This window comes from Ovis aries, chromosome X, assembly GCF_016772045.2.
Source record: "Ovis aries strain OAR_USU_Benz2616 breed Rambouillet chromosome X, ARS-UI_Ramb_v3.0, whole genome shotgun sequence".
NCBI classification, from domain to species: domain Eukaryota; kingdom Metazoa; phylum Chordata; class Mammalia; order Artiodactyla; family Bovidae; genus Ovis; species Ovis aries.
In genome coordinates, this window is record NC_056080.1 from 70,350,219 (window position 1) to 70,368,049 (window position 17,831).

Here is a 17,831-nt window from a genome sequence, read left to right on the forward strand (position 1 = left end):
GCTGGGAAAGATTGAAGCCAGGAGGAGAAGGGGATGACAGAGGATGAGATGGTTGGATGGCATCACCGACACAATGGCCATTGGTTTGGGTGGACTCCGGGTGTTGGTGATGGACAGGGAGGCCTGGCGTGCTGCAGTTCATGGGGTCACAAAGAATGGGACACGAGTGAGTGACTGAACCGAACTGAACTGAAGGGACATCCTTAGACAGGGTGTGTTCACTTTGGTACTTGAACACAGTAACTGAGGGTCTGTGAGAAAAGATAACAGTAAAGATTACAGTCATCCACTATCTATGCATGGGGCCAAAGGAAACCTAGTTTCAGAAAGAGGCTGCATTTACAAATAGGCTGTTTATTACCACAATCTCAAAGCTGAGTGAAACCACAAGATTGAAAGACAATGCACTGTGGTCCTATAAATAGAAATGAGAATTTCTCTGTTAAGTGTAAAGCTTTGCAGACTGTATGTGTAGCCCATAGTGTTAGCCCTGCATCATTAATCAGAGAGAGAGAGAGAGAGTGAGAGAGAGAGAGAGAGAGAGAGAGAGAGAGAGAGAGAGAGACAGAGACAGAGACAGAGACAGAGAGTACATGCACAAGTGTTAGTTCAAGCTGCCCGTGGAAAACGGAAATGTTCAGTGTTCAGAGTGGGTTGCATATTTCACTCTGACATCTCACTATCATGTTTTTCAATATGATAGTGGTTAGGCAATGCAGATAATTTTTTTTTTCTTTTTTCTCTTGCTTTCTTCATTTTTCTTTTGGCTTTCATTTAGTTTTCTATTTACTCTTTCCTTCCATCATTTTCCCCTCCTTTCTTTCTCTTGAGTCTTTCTTTCTTTCTTTTTTTTTTTTTTTGGTAGGGATTGTAGTTTTTCTCAGAACAAAGAGCTTAAATTGATCAGTAGCATCGATGTTGGAGTGGCTTATACATGAATTATTTGGATATCTCTGGAGAAAACAGAAAGAAGTTGAAATGGTAAGCTCCAGTTTTTAAATTCATATTAGCTGTTGTCTATGCCTTTCACCTTTGATGTCTTCGATTGATCACACCATATTCTGGGCAAACTGTCAGATCTAAAGGTGGCCTGGATGTAGTAAACCTGGACCATCCTTGTATGTCATTTCCTTGGTATTTGCACAAACAAAAATAATTGTACAGTTGGCTACCTGAGGTGGGAGGAAGGAAGAATCTTTGAACTTGGAGAAATATAAATTTGACATAGATAGGTTTTTAATAATGTGTTTCCATCAGTTGATACTGAATAAAAATAGCCTTATGAACATTCATGATTTAATCAACTGTATTAAGTAGAGTTGCTCATATGAATGTTCAGGATTGGTTTTATCTACTCTTTGCTGTAACTCTTTGGGGATTATATTTTTGCCTGCCAAAATATTAAATTTGTGACATTTTCAAAATAAGCTATAATTAAGAAAACAAGAGGACCCTTATCAACATGAATGTGTGTTCCCATTAGGTTATATAAGTTACGTATTTCACTCTAAATTATAATTTAATTTATAATAAATGTTAGCTATAGAGAATTATCTTTCAAACAAAACATTTCTGTAAGAAAACACATGTTTCTAATGAGAGAGGAAATAGAGATAACAGACACAGTTGCTCATACATAAGCTGTATCTATCAGAATAAATAATTGGTATATTTATAAAGTCAACAATGGATAAAATAATTTTGGATTAAATTTGCGTTTTATACATCTATAAATGACAACTTATTTTGACAAAATGTAAGTTAAATTGTTTTCTGGTTTGCATGCTGTTTTTCTTTTGTGCTCAAAGAGAAAATCTTAATGAAGATACCTTCAAAATTTCAAACTCCCTGGGTTGGGAAGATCCCCTGGAGAAGGGAATAGCAACCTAAACCAGTATTCTTGCCTGTAAAATCCCATGGATGGAGAAGCCTAGCAGGCCCCAATCAATGGAGTCACAAAGAGTTGGACACGACTGAGCAACTAACACACTCACAACCAAATTTTAAGTGATGAGTCTATCAATAGCAAGTAACCACTAGAAACTGCATCCTAATATTGAAAGATAGGAAATGATAGATTTTTATGGTGCAACAAGACCCAAGATTAAATTCCAAATGGTTTTCCTTCTCCCTTCTCTGCTGTTGACAGTTGTGTGCAAGGACTTCATATTATAATGTTATAATATTTCCAAGGAAGAAAAAGTTATAATTTTATTCAACTAGCAAAGCTACATTTGTTTGTTAGAAAGCTTTGTGTCATTCAGCAAGGAGTATATATTTCTGAATGTTTTAGTTGCTGTAAATCTCAGATATGGTGGCAAAAGCACCAGTCTTATAGATGGGATTTAAGTTTTTTTAGCCCAGGGAAAGATTCCATACTAGTGAATATTTGGAATACATAAATGCCATCCTGCAAGAAATCTGTGCCAGAGGGAGATATTTTTTTAATTACAAAAATTTTCTTTGCACATGTGAACACATGTACTACTCTGCCTTGCTAATGTTTACAGTAACATTTCTGTGAGACAGGAACCATCTAGTGTACCTATTCTGTCGAGGCCAGCAAATATAGTACAGAACGTTGTAAAGGTGAATAAACACGTGAGGGTCACTGACTCTTCCATAAAGTTCACTGAGTTTCCACCTAGGGATTCTTAGGAATGAATGAACTCAATTATCCCCCTTAACACTGGATTCAGTTCAGTTCAGTTCAGTTCAGTCACTCAGTTGTGTCTGACTCTTGGCGACCCCATGGACTGTAGCATGCCAGGCTTCCCGGTCCATCACCAACTTCTGGAGCTTGCTCAAATGCATGTCCATCGAGTTGGTGATGCCATCTAACCATCTCATCCTTTTGTCTTCCCCTTTTCCTCCTGCCTTCAATTTTTTCAAGCCTCAGGGTCTTTTTAATGAGTCAGTTCCTTGTATCAGGTGGCCAAAGTATTGGAACTTCAGCTTCAGCATCAGTCCTTCCAACGAATATTCAGGACTGATTTCCTTTAGGATTAACTGGTTTGATCTCCTTGCACTAGATAGCTGAAATTAAAAGGAGAAACAAGCATGCTTTTTGTCTTTCTCTGATAGACACTTTTGGCACCAATCAGATACCTAAAACTGAGAAGAGAATTTAAATTATTCTTCTGATCCTTTACTTAATCCTGGAAGAGCAACCATAGACAGTCTTATTTCCCTTGCTCATTAAAGTGACATCCCCAAAGGCTTCCTCTTATGCCATAGGTCCCAAGAATCAGTCACCAGAACCCTAGTCAGAGAAAGTGAAATTATTAGAGGCATACTTGAATCTTGTCATTCACAGGATTAGTGCCGACATGAAGACTGCTTTATACTTTGAGAAGCGACATAGATTGTCAGTTTGCATTTTAAAACTGGGAAAACTGAGGCCCAAATAGTTGAGGTGAAAGGGTTAAGTACCACTGTGAGTTTGTAACAGAGAAAATGCTGGATTCTAGGTCTTGTGACACTTTGTCCAGTGCTTATTTCACTTTACTGTCTATCAAGGTTTGAAGATTAACAGACACATGCATTTTTCATTGGGAAATATTAAAAAGATGTCATTTTGAAATCACTCACAAACTCTCAATACTGGGGTCACAATTTAGGCTTCTCCCAAGGGCCTGATAACATAGCAAACCTTAATTTGTTGGGGTTTAGCACTGTTTCCTGCTGTGCTGAGGGAAGAAAGAAATCTCAAAATGCAAATTGATATACCCTAAGTGCCATGATATAACACTACCACAGACCTGGCTATGAACTGAATGCTTTTATGTTATATTGAGTTCAGTTCAGTTCAGTTGCTCAGTCGTGTCCGACTCTTTGCAACTCCATGAACCACAGTACACCAGGCCTTCCTGTCCATCACCAACTCCATGAACCACAGTACATCAGGCCTCCCTGTCCATCACCAACTCCTGGAGTCCACTCAAATCCAAGTCCATTGAGTTGGTGGTGCCATCCAACCATCTCATCCTTTGTTGTCCCCTTCTCCTCCTGCCCTCAATCTTTCCCAGTATCAGGGTCTTTTCAAATGAGTCAGCTCTTCACATCATGTGGCCAAAATATTGGAGTTTCAGCTTCAACATCAGTCCTTCCAATGAACACCCAGGACTGATCTCCTCTAGGATGGACTGGTTGGATCTCCTTGCAGTCCAAGGGACTTTCAAGAGTCTTCTCCAACACCATAGTTCAAAAACATCACTTCTTCAGTGCTCAGCTTTCTTTACAATCCAACTCTCACATCCATACATGACCACTGGAAAAAACATAGCCTTGACTGGACGGACCTTTGTTGGCAAAGTAATGTTTTTAATATGCTGTCTAGGTTGGTCATAATTTTCCTTCCAAGGAGTAAGAACCTTTTAATTTCATGGCTGCAATCACCATCTGCAGTGATTTTGGAGCCCAGAAAAATAAAGTCAGCCACTGTTTCCACTGTTTCCCCATCTATTTGCCATGAAGTGATGGGACCAGATGCCATGATCTTAGTTTTCTGAATGTTGAGCTTTAAGCCAACTTTTTCACTCTCTTCTTTCACTTTCATCAAGCGGCTCTTTAGTTCTTCTTCATTTTCTGCCATAAGGGTGGTGGGCATAAATTTGGCCAAGCTAAAGTCATTAGAGAGTACTAAGAAAGCCCCAAGGTCTAGGAGATTCCTTATTTGAGAAGAAAATCAAGATTACAGTGTATCTGCCTGGCAAAAACAGGTATATGGGGCTTAGGATAAAATGTGAGGAAGCTAAATAGTATAAGAATTGTTGGTATGTGAATCCCAAAGAGGATGCAATTGTTAATGGCTTAGCTATAACTAATGTTTATTATATAAGAGGGTGATAATCTGAGATTTGAAAATTAAAGAGGGCTCTCTTGGTATAGTCATTGAAAGATGATTAGGAGTAGAAAGCATACTTCATTGACATCACTTTCATTTACATCAACAGCTGCATTAGCTAGATGCAGATAAACTTCTTGAGAAATAATCAGATGTGCATAATCTTAACCAAAATCATCTGTATAGATTCTGGAGATTTGGGTATGCACCTTGGTGGCTCAGATAGTAAAGAATCTGCCTGCAGTGCAGGAGCTGCTGCTGCTAAGTCAATTCAGTCGTGTCCAACTCTGTGCCACCCCATAGCTGGCAGCCCACCAGGCTCCCCCGTCCCTGGGATTCTCCAGGCAAGAACACTGGAGTGGGTTGCCATTTCCGTCTCCAATGCATGAAAGTGAAAAGTGAAAGTGAAGTCTCTCAGTCATATCGGACTCTTAGCAACCCCATGGACTGCAGCCTACCAGGCTTCTCAGTCCATGGGACTTTCCAGGCAAGAGTACTGGAGTGGGGTGCCATTGACCCAGATTCAATCCCTGGGTCAGGAAGATCCCTTGACAGTAGGAATGACAACCCACTCCAGTATTCTTGCCTGAAGAATTCCATGGACAGAGGAGCCTGGCAGGCTACAGTCCATGAGGTAGCAAAGAGTTGGACAGGACTGATCAACCAACACTTTCACTTTCAAGAACTTCACTAACTGATTACCTAGTAAGGAAACCAAAGTTTAAATCATTGGTCATGATCAGTATATGGGTCACCTAGAAGGATGACTTATATCCAGAGAATAAACTAAGGCTGCCCATTCAGGCTCAGTTGTACCTCAGACAGCATGATTACTGTTTTATTAGGTACCTAAAATATATGCAAATGTCTGCCACCAAGTCAAAAGTCCCTAAATCCTTTTCTTAATAATTGACAATATATTTGTTTCTTCCAAGAGCTTTTACTCAATACAATAAATACTATTTATAGGTGACAATGACAAGGTTTTGTCCATATTATTAGCAGCAGAAGAAATGTTTTAATATTGTTATATTTATAATTACTTAGCAAAAATTCCTTTCAGCTTTACTAACAGATCAGATTCATGTATTTCTCATAAGCTACCAAGATGGTACCAGATATTGGAGTATTAAATCTTTTTTAAATGACACAAAGTGACCTATGTATCAGATCTTTAAAAATCTGTTATCCTGAGTGGCTACTCTACTTTGAAGTGTCTGCCCAATGTTATGCTGGAAAACGAATGACATTCACAATACGGACTGATTTATTATTTATCCAATTTGTTTCATTTTTTTAAATTCAATTTCAAAACTTCAAAAGGACATGCTTTCTTGATATTTGTAATTAAGGTCACCTCAGTGGATATAATGAAGCCATATTGGTTACAAAGATAAGTAAGACAGTGGCTCCAAACTACAGAAAAAAATTGTGTCCTGAATTTACTATAATAATTTGAAAATCTCTTTCTCTCTTTTCTTCTTGGAAAATGAAGTTGTTGAAACTAATGAACATTCTTGGCAACTTGATAATAATATATTGTGATATTAGCGGATCAAGGATATGTACTAGACATTCTTGTAAAGAATCTGAAACAAAAGACTGGTGTTATCTTTAAACACAGTGATATGACAAAGTTAGATAACTTTTATTAAAAAATTCTATCAGAGGTACTCTAAGATATAAAGTTATGCTTATACATGCCTCTCACAGTGGAAAGTTAAGTAATTATCCAAATAATTTAGTTAATGTTGATAAAGGAAGAGCATAACTTGGGTCCGGTAAGCAAACTTTTCTTTAGTAGACACAATGTTGTTCTCGTATTGTTTTTGTCCAATATACTTGGTTAGTTTAAATTTGTAAGTATAAAAATAATTTAGAAATTTTTATTTTTATTTTTTGGGTGATAGGGATGTGCAGAGGGGATTTTAAAATCTATATTATCCTGCTCCTTATTAATCTTTATAACCAAGAATTTTACTGATTTAATATTCTAAAGATATATTTGCCATTTTCTCCATATTTCCATAATAATAATATTTATAACATCTGTTTCTATCCCTTTTGATCCAATTTTGATTGGTATCTAATTTTTTTCTTGTTTTGTTGTTGTTGGTTAATCATTTTTTCCTTTCATCTTAATATTTTTTAACTCTAAAAGTACAAGTAGACCTCTTTTTTCTAAGAATGCCAGGCATAAAACTAGGTAGTACTAATTTTTTTTAATATAATAAGAGAAATTTCAATCACTTGACCTAGCTTTAATCTCTCTGTGGAAGAGCCACTGATGATAGAAATACCCTGTTTGATTATCAAAATCAAGCACAGTCTATGTCAAGACATCAGGTACAGTAATGTCTTTCCCTCTGAAAGTTTATGACTTCCGAATCTTATCAGGTCTAAAAAAATGACTTGTTTTAATTTCACATCAATGGATATGATAAATTCACTCTGTTTATGCTCTACCTAGCTGAAGCACAATAGGAATATGACATACTGTGAAGCTATCAGTCTAGATAGCCAATCCAGGTTAATTAGGGAAAGTAGATTTTAGGGGCTGAGTTATACAGAGTGTGTGATCATCCTCTGGATTTTGAGCTGTTCAGCTTTTCTCTGGCCATTTGCTGGAAGATACTTTTGGCTCCAGAAAATAGTGTAAACTTCATTCAATTTTGGACCATGAAATTTGATTAAGCAAAGCACTGTAAAGACATTTTGCAATCAGCAGAGACAAGAGTGCTGTTTCTCAGAATTCACAGAGGATGGCTTGGAATATATTTTACCTAGAATTACTTGTTAATAAGCATCTTGATTCAAAATTACAGTTGTAATGGTTGAACATTAATAAATGTCACCTGTATGTCTGAGTCTTTTCTAGGGAAAAAAATCACTGAGGAAATTTAAAGCTGCTTGACCTCTGGGTGTCAGTAAATTGAAAATCCCTGTGACATCATTCAATAAGGAAGAGATGTTATGGTTCATTAACCTGGGTTATAAGTTGCTCCTTGACTGGGACTTGGGAAAAACATATAGAGCCAGAATAAAAACTTATGCTAAACAAGTATCTGGAAAATATAGCATTATGGTTAATCATGCTGGCTCCCATCCAAATGCAGTGTGATCCCCAATATGCAGGATGCTTTAATATATTGGATAGAGATGCAGTCTTTTCCCCAGCCTTTTCATTTAGTTACACATTTGTGAACTTGAAGCAAATATTTTGATATGAAATAAAAATGAAAGGTGAATCATCCTAGTAGTGTCATCTCCAAAGACTTATGTTGCTGCCTGGGAAATTTTAACTCTAATCTTGTAATGAATTCATGCATTAACCCTCTTGTAATATTGGGCTAAAGAATGGACAATACTCTTATGTAATGATAATCAATTTATTCTCTTTTCCCATGAAGTTATAACATTTTCAGTATGGCAAAACCAATACAATATTGTAAAGTAATTAACCTCCAATTAAAATAAATAAATTTATATTAAAAAAATAAAAGTCAAACAGAGAAAGATAAAAAAAGATGAATTGTCTAATAGTGTGTTTTCAAAATAAGATTTTAATTTCACATTACCCTTTTTTAGATTTGAAAAATTCATTTTGGAATATATTTAATTTTTATTTGCTCAATCTCACTCTTAAGCATGTTGATATCATTATCCTCATGAAAAATTCTAAGTCTTCTCTTTCTTCTATTATTACAATTCTTGGAGACCAGTCTAGTTTTTATAAGAAAGAAAAATTAATTAGAATTTTCCAATATGATTTATGAGTTTAGATATACATTTAGTGGTTCCAAAATCCTCCTCAAAGCTCAAGCTGTGAACTCTGTGGTTTAAGGGTCAACATCAAATTCGGGCTTTCCTTGAGCTGTTTTCTCCCCAAAGAACTAATACCCTAATCAAAATCATGTATCTTCCTAGTAATGACTCCAGAAAAAGCTACTAAATAATTAATAAGCTAACCAATTTTTAAAGCCTATCTACTACAAGCCCTAACTTTGGTTTTGAGTTCTTTATTATTAAAAATAAAAACGATTATTTATTGTGCACTTATGATTTGCACTAAGCATTGGGCAATAACTCTTTTTTTTTAATTTTATGTTTTTACTTTACAATACTGTATTGGTTTTGCCATACATTGACATGAATCCACAACAGGTGTACATGAGTTCCCAACCCTGAACCCCCCTCCCACCACTTTATTATTCCCTCCCATCTTATAGAGGGGGAAAAGCAATGTGAAAGAAATTAAATAACTTACTCAACGTTTTACAACTGTCTTGTTCAAATTTCAAACCCAATTCTGTTGGTTGTCAAAGCCTTTTCCATTATATGATAAAGTCACATCACACTATTTTGACCCTTTCCATTAGAAATCAACAGAGTTTATAACAGAAGCAATCAAGTTGTACCAAGTTCAAAAGAGGTTGTCCTTTTATTAGGTTTGGGCTGAGTAAACTAGGAAATAAGAGAGTATAACACATAAAATGAGAAATTAAAAAAAAGGATTTAAAAAAAGAGATCATAGAAAGTATAGATGAAGTACTTTAATTCTCTTTAACCAATCTATATGGTGTGATGACTACTTTTTCAGTGTAGTATGGATAATAATAGGAGTCATATAAGATAAAGCTTCTGCCCTCATGGGGCTTATTTACTTGAGGGAGATAAAATAGCACATACTAAACCTGAATATACAAAAGAAATTTAGAAAATACATTGCATCATGACATGTTTTGCATTAAACAGAGAATCACTATCCACATTTACATTTAAGCTGATGTGACACAAAAAGTATTTTAGCCTGGTTAGGCCATTCCTGTGTGTCTGAGTCTTTCCTAGGAAGGAAAAAAAAAAAAAAACCTGGAGAAGGCAATGGCAACCCACTCCAGTACTCTTGCCTGGCAAAATCCATGGACGGAGGAGTCTGGTAGGCTGGATTCCATGGGGTCCCTAGGAGTCAGACACGACTGAGCAACTTCACTTTCACTTTTCACTTTCATGCATTGGAGAAGGAAATGGCAACCCACTCCAGTGTTCTTGCCTGGAGAATCCCAGGGACAGATGGGTCTGGCAGGCTACATCCATAGGGTTGCAAAGAGTCAGACATGACTGGAGCAACTGTGCATGCATGCACCAACGATCAGAAGAGAAAGTAGAGCTATATTTATATTAGTGAATCATTTTTTTCCCTTAAGACCAAGGCTTTGGTGTTACAGGATGTATGTCCCAGATTCAGAACACAATCTATGGCTATATTACAGAAAGAATTAGTTGTAATCTAATATATATATGTTTAGAAGCTCAGTGGTATAATATCTGACCCACCTGGTCACAGAACTCTGTGTAAAAAGTTTAAAACAAACAAACAAACAAAATCAGAGGAACAAAGTTTTAAGATAGTTCATCTCCTGATAATGTTGGTTATCCCCTCATGTCTTCCTTATCTCTGCAATGCCCCCTCATCCCCCACCCATGTCTATGTTTTTTTATCCAAGAAGAAACGAAAGAACTTGAGACATCTACCCCTGATTTATAACTCTAAATCATACTTTCTGCCGGCACCATTTACAGACATAAGCTTCAAGATGTGCTCCTTTCGGACTGGTTTGGGATATAACCTGAACAAGGCAGCAAGATTTCCTGTTTTCAGTTTCTCTGTCTGTAAAAGTAGTGTGATTAAGGGTATCTCTTTCTATAGCATATGAATCATCATGCTAATGCTTAATAGATACTTTGCATTCCTTTTGTCAGAGTTCCTCTACACAATTTGTAAGAATGCCATGTGTGCTTGGATTGAAATCACACTGAGAAAATTAGGTTGCACCTGTCTTTCATATGACAGATTTCCTTCAGCACATGAGAGCCATTTGGTCAAGTTTGCAGTTTGAAATGCTTATAAGAAGGATAATAGCTATACACATTAGAGCAGAATAAATGAGAAAGAGAAGTGTAGTAAGTCCCCTGTATACCAACGAGTTATTTTCTGAGAGCACGTTTGTAAGTCCAATTTGTTCATACATTCAACAAAGTTAACCTAGGTATCCAACTAACAGAATCAGCTAGCTATATAGTACTTTACTGTAATAGGTTTATAATACTTTTCCCACAAATAATACATAAAAAAACAAACACGAAAGATAGAGAAGACATTTTCAATCTTACAATACAGTACCTTGGAAAGAACAGTAGGACAGTACAGTAACTGTCATACAGGGGCTGCCATCAAGAAAACAGTTAAGAGTTACTGACTGGAGGAGGGAGAGAATGTGGAATATGACAGAGCTGAAAGATCTTCAGCAATAGAAGATGGAGGGTAAACCACAATTTCACTCATGCCTGATGTTGTTGGAACACATGTTTGCATCTTTGAAAGTTCACAACTTGAAGATTCATATGTAGGAAACTTACTGTATGAGTTTTATGGATTGGTGAAATCACTGCTTTTAGAAATGCCTTGGGCTTCCCTTGTAGCTCAGTCGGTAAAGAATCTGCCTGCAGTGCAGGAGATCCAGGTTTGATCCCTGGGTTGGGAAGATCCCCTGGAGAAGGAAATGGCAACCCAATCCAGTATCCTTACCTGGAAAATCTCATGGATAGAGGAGCCTGGAGGGCTGCAGTCCATGGTGTCGCAAAGTTAGGCACAACTGAGTGACTAACACTTACTTACTTACTTGTGTTATCAGAAATAGAGACACGGATGTAGAAGAATACCTTATGGAATGGCCTAACCATGCTAAAAACTATTGTGGGTTTGTACCCTAAATATACGGCAGATTTTACATAGTTTGACATTTGAATTGCTCAATTTAGTATTTGATTTTATTAATTTCTCTTGTTTTGTTTATCATGTCACTGCTACCAATTTACAAGGTTTTGAGAAGAGAGACTGTGTTTCCTTTCTTTTTATCTCCAGTGACATCTTGCATGGTGACTTGATTTAATTTATGGTATTGCTCATCTCATCACTTAATTCCTTTTTCTTAGACTGATAATTTAACAAATTATAGCATCAAGAAAGGCACTAAAGAGGAAAAAAAGAACAATTGTCTCATTTTGCTTAATTTCTTCCACTCTTGTATGTCAGCAGAAATGGATATCTGAATGTCTGTGTTTCTGTATTTGTGAGGGGTGGGATAGGGAGGGAGATGAGAGAGAGGAAAGAATAGATGTTGAGTTTTTGCACATAGTAAAGATCGCTGGTTTCCATGTCATTGCAGAAACAAAAATGAGAGATATTTATTTCTGTTGATCTTTACACACACCATTAGTAAGTTGGCAATCTTAATAATATACACAAAGTTTTCATTCAAATGATTGGACTGTATGAAGGGAAGAGAAATATGTGTGGATACACACATATTAGAGAATACACAGTTGGGAGAAAATGTGATGTGGATAAAACACACACACACAAGGATTTTGAATTAAAACTTAAGCTCTAGTCTTGGCTTAGTTATTAACTTCCTATGTAACTCAGGAAGAATCCCCTACTTTCCCTAGCCCTCAGTTAACTTGTTTGTAATAGCTAAATCATCAATAGGGATTATTAGGTTATTAATAGATATTTAATAAAGGTTGGTAGTCTAATCTTTATTTTAAATGTTCAGCCTGCCAGCAATTTAAAAATTATAATAAGGCTCACTGAATCTTTAGGTCATCGTTGGGTGTATTGATGTAAACAGCGTGTCGTCCCAAGTGCTCAATAAGTATTTGCTGTCTGAAATTGTTGAATTACTCCATGTATAGGCTACTGAACAGGTGTTAGTGTAGGAAATACGGGCTTTAACCTGATTAACAGGCTTCCCTGTTGTCTCAGTGGTTAAGAATCTGCCTGCCAGTGTAGAAGAGGAGCCTGGTGGGCTACTGTCCATGGGTGCACGAAGAGTTGGACACGACTTAGCTACTAAACAAAAAACAGTCTAATTAAAATCTCTCCCTTACTCTCCACCTATGGTACCACGCTCTTTTTGCTTGCTGCTGCTGCTGCTAAGTCACTTCAGTCGTGTCCGGCTCTGTGCGACCCCACAGACGGCAGCCCACCAGGCTCTTCCGTCTCTGGGATTCTCCAGGCAAGAACACTGGAGTGGGCTGCCATTTCCTTCTCCAGTGCATGAAAGTGAAAAGCGAAAGTGAAGTCGCTCAGTCGTATCCGACTATTAGCGACCCCATGGACTGCAGCCTACCAGGCTCCTCCATCCATGGGTTTTTCCAGGCAAGAGTGCTGGAGTAGGGTGCCATACCCTTCTCCTCTTTTTGCTTAGGTCTGCCATAATTTCCATGAATTATTTAATAATAAACAGCTAGGAAATTGTCTGCATGCTTTTTGTGAAGGTCTTGGATAATGTCTTCTACTTCTCTGTCATTAATGCACTAGCTTAAATCTTACTTTCTCAGCTTACAAGCAGAGATAGTGACCCTATTTGTGACCCCATAGACTGTAGCCCACCAGTCTCCTCTGCCAGTGGGGTTTCTCAAGCAAGAATACTGGAGTGGGTTGTCATTTCCTTCTCCAGGGGATCTTCCCAACCCAGGAATTGAACCCTCATATCTTGCATCGACAGGTGCATTTTTATTACTGAGCCACCAGGGAAGCCCCTTGATGGGAATAAGTTTATTCAAATCAGGAAAGTCTGCTGAAGATTGTATATCTTGGATTGGATGTGGAATCCAGGCAGGTAGGCTTGTGATATGAAGCCTCTTGATCAGAACTGAGGTGATGAAGTACTGGAAAGAAAGAACACAAATGTTCTTCATATTTTTCCAATTTTTATTTAGAATTGAGCCTATCTGCCAAATCCAATTTTCTACTAGACTTATCAGAATCTTAGGGATAATTCAGTCTCTAATTTTACACACACACACAAAGATGAGTCCCAGAGATGGAAGGAACTTTCCTAAGAATATACCATCAACTACTGATACAGCCAAAACTAGAAGTCAGGAATCCAGTGCCTGGCCAGTGTTCATTCTCTTACATCCTGCTTTCTTTCAGCTCAAGTAACCTGTTCTTGGAGTTGAAAAAGCCATCAAGTAAAGCAGAATACTTCTGTAGTATATGGCTCTTTTAGAAGTAATTGATGAAGTGACTCCAAAGTAAAAATCCATTTGTTGATATCATGCCTGACTCCTGTCCATGAAATACAATAAGTTAAATGAATTTAAAAAAAAATAGTTCTTGAGAATATTTACCATCTTAGAATCTTCTTCTAGCCAGCCAGATTTGCTTGGTAGAGTTTATGATTAATCTGTGACTCTGCTCAGTCACTGAATTCTGTCCCTATAGTTTGTCCTCAGATATCTGCCCCACTTTGGTGGTATAGTTGAACTTGGATAGCTTTTGTTTTACCTTCTAACAAAGTACCAGTAGAGATCATAACTTTATAACTTCCTATCTGGGCTTTGGTTCATAGCCACCTGACAGACTTCTGTGGATTCTGGGACATCTGAGAATGCATTCAGCTTACTCATTGTCTTCTCATGTCTATTTCTTTCACATTGTTACCTTATTTTAAACACAAAGCAGTTTAGAAAGAACTTTAGTCTACTTTATCTACACTATTAATTTTCTTCATCAGGCCATTTTAAGGCCTATATTGAGGAGTTTCTGTGTGCCTAGCATCCTAATTACTATGTCTTAAAGGCAAGAAGAAAAGGACAAACAACATGCATTGGCTACCTATTGTGTGTAAAGCATACTCTTACTGACTTTTATTTGGTATACCTCATGTAATCTTAATAATATACTCCAGGAACAGGCATTATTTATTATACTCATTTTATAGAAGGGAGAAAGAGGGCAAGAGAGAAAGAGAAGGAGAAAGAGAGAGAGAGAGAGAGAGAGAGAGAGAGAGAGAGAGAGAGAGAGAGATTCCCCAACTGATCCTGGTGTTTGAACTCTAATATCTAGTCTCTTTGAAAGGATCCCCTTCCTGAAGGAACTGGCAATCTGATGAGAAAAAACTAGCTTGAATCAAACTTGTTTAGGTGGCAGCTGCTATGTTTATTGCCTAGCTCTTGTCTTTCCTGCTCTCTCTTTCCTATTGTAGAAATCTCTGCTAAAACTTCTGCATTCTGGCTTCTCAGGTGATTCTACTATATCACACCATGTAAGGCTATCTGCCTCTGCATTCATTTACTTTCCTTCTTCTACCAGGTAAAAAAATATATATCTTTGCATTTCATCCAATTCACCTTTTATGGTGAAAACTAGCTTATCTGATTTATTATAGTTAATAGGTTAATGTGAAAATCCTCCTTGTAGCATCTTTAATAGGAGGTCGTTGGAGACAAAGTGCCCTAAATGATTGAATCTATAATGCTGTATTTAAGGCAAAGTGTCAAGTCTGGGCAAGAGATCACTGGGTAAAGTGGAGCAAAGAGGAGCAGATGTGGAGTGTGGTTTTTTGATGTCTCTAAATCACCCCACGTAGGAAGTCATCTATAATCATTGTAAGGATACCCATAAGGTAGTTTTACATACAAGTTAGTCTCTCTTCTTAGCACCAGCTGGAATAACAGCCAGTGGCCAGTTTGGTTTCCTTATATATGTATTCACTAATTAAACAGTTGTGGTCATGAGAACTCAGAAAAATCACTAACTGAGAAAAAGTTAGTTTCTACATTCCAAGTGTGTTGTGAGTTTGACTACAAGTTGTTGAGATTTTCCTAGGGAGCTCATCAAAATGAAGAGCTCCTTGACCAAGGAAGGACTGTGAACCTAGCACTGACATCCTTATCCACTTATACCCTTTCAAAAAGCTACTAAGTCCAAAAGAGATGTCAGATGGTAGAAAATGGATTCCTGCTCACTCTACTTTGCTATCACTAAGGGCTAAGGTAACTCTTTTCATGCTCTCACTTGCCCACAGCAATCTATTTCTGGGTTCTAAGCATCCTGCTGCTGCTGCTGCTAAGTCGCTTCAGTTGTGTCCGACTCTGTGCAACCGCATAGACGGCAGCCCACCAGGCTCCCCCGTCCCTGGGATTCTCCAGGCAAGAACACTGGAGTGGGTAGCCATTTCCTTCTCCAATGCGTGAAAAGTGAAAGTGAAGTTGCTCAGTTGTGTCCTACTCTTCGCAACCCCATGGACTGAAGCCCACCAGGCTCCTCCGTCCATGGGATTTTCCAGGCAAGAGTACTGGAGTGGGGTGCCATTGCCTTCTCCATCTAAGCATCCACTTTCTGATATTTACCAGCCTTCTGTGGGAATGCTGTTCCCACTGTTCTTGATCATGGTTCTTCTATGTTCTTTCAGGCATGAATGAATTAAAGCAGCTGGATTCCCCCTGGCTTCCTCAAGAGACCCTGTTGCTCTGATTAAATAATTTTAATGGCACTGGAGAAAACAGTAGGTATTCAAACATTACCTTGACTTCTCTTGTTTCATCATCCTTAAAAGAGTGTGCTTTCACTCTGTGGGCCCTGGAAACGCACTAAGAGCCTGTCCCACATTTTCTGGTACACTTGACAGATTACCAGGTGATGACCAGGTAAATTACATTTATCTTAGACAATAAATGTAATTTTATAGAACATGAAAGGCCACAGTTTATAGAGTATTTTGTAGGATATTATTTTTATTAATAGTGTCCCATTGAGTCATATTGGAATCTGAAACAAAGGGAAGAATAAGTTTAAATTTATATATATATATATATATATATATATATATATATATATATATATATATAGTATTACTCAGCACACATTGGCCACACTAGTCATACAATAGAGGATAATATGTGTGTGTTGAGAAAGGGTATGCCATTTGCTGGAAAGGAAGATTATAGTAGCTATAGGTGACTCACATACATATTAGGCAAGTATCTATTCACTGATTGGTAAGCTTAAGAATCAATAAATCTTAGGCTAAGAACAGATTTTGGAGATGGGGGGTGTTTGGTATGCTTCTATTGGCTTCTTTGTCTTGATGTCTATTCTTCAGAGTATTACTGAAAAATCAGCCTAGATATCTAATAATCAGAAGTGAAAATATCTAATACTTAAGATTACTCTAAAATATCATGAAAGTTAGTTAAGTCGCTCAGTTGTGTCTGACTCTTTGTGACCCTGTGGACTGTAGCCCACCAAGCTTCTCCATCCATGGGATTCTCCAGGCAAGAATACTGGAGTGGGTTGTCATAAGTATAAACCAAATTGACAAACCTTAAACTAGACATATCAAGAAAAAAGGGAGAGGACTCAAAATATATGAAAGAGAAGTTATAACATATGGCACAGAAAAACAAAGTACCATAAGAGATTACTATGAAAAATTGCATCTCAAAATATCGGACAACTGAGAACAAATAGCAAATTCCTAGAAAAAATATCATCCTTCAAGACTGAATCATGAGAAAATAGAAAATCTGTATAGACATATTACTAATAAGGAATTGAAAGATTAATAAAAAATCTCTGGAAAGGAAGGGTTAGTTAGGGACTTTGGAATTGACATGTACACATGGCTATATTAAAATGGGTAACTGACAAAGACCTACTGTATAGCAGAGAGAACTCTGCTCAATATATGTAACAATCTAAATGGGAAAATAATTTGAAAAAGAATGGATGCATGTATATGTATAACAGAATCACTGTGCTGCACACTTGAAATTAACATGACATTGTTAATCAACTATACTCCAACATAAAATAAAAAGTTAAAAAAAAGTTCCCAACAAACAAATGTCTAAGATTAGATACCTTTAATCATGAATTCTACAAAGCATGAAAAGAAGATTTAATACCTATCCTTCTCAAACTTTTCCAACAAACTGAAGAGGAAGAAATCCTTCCAAATGTATTTAATGAACTGAACATTACCCTGATATGACAACCAGACAAGGATACAACAGAAAAAGAAAACTACAGGAAAATATCTTTAATAAACATAGATGCAAAACTCAACAAAATATTGGTGAATCTAATTCAATAATATACTAAAAGGATTACATACCATGATTGATTAGGATT

The 17,831-nt window shown here is 37.1% G+C and overlaps 1 protein-coding gene across 4 annotated transcripts in view; it reads left to right on the forward strand.

Moving 5' to 3' along the window:
• Positions 1-622: 622 nt before the first annotated feature.
• The window catches only part of GPR174 (G protein-coupled receptor 174), a 40,486-nt gene continuing 23,277 nt past the window's right edge, over positions 623-17,831 (forward strand). For 2 of the 4 annotated variants that reach the window (XM_042241737.2, XM_042241735.2), the window contains exons 1-2: positions 623-981; positions 16,111-16,203. The gene's annotated coding sequence lies outside the window, so the exon portion shown is untranslated. Of the gene's footprint in view, positions 982-16,110; positions 16,208-17,831 lie in introns of all 4 variants that reach the window. The other 2 variants (XM_042241736.2, XM_027963132.3) reach the window with 2 other exon arrangements.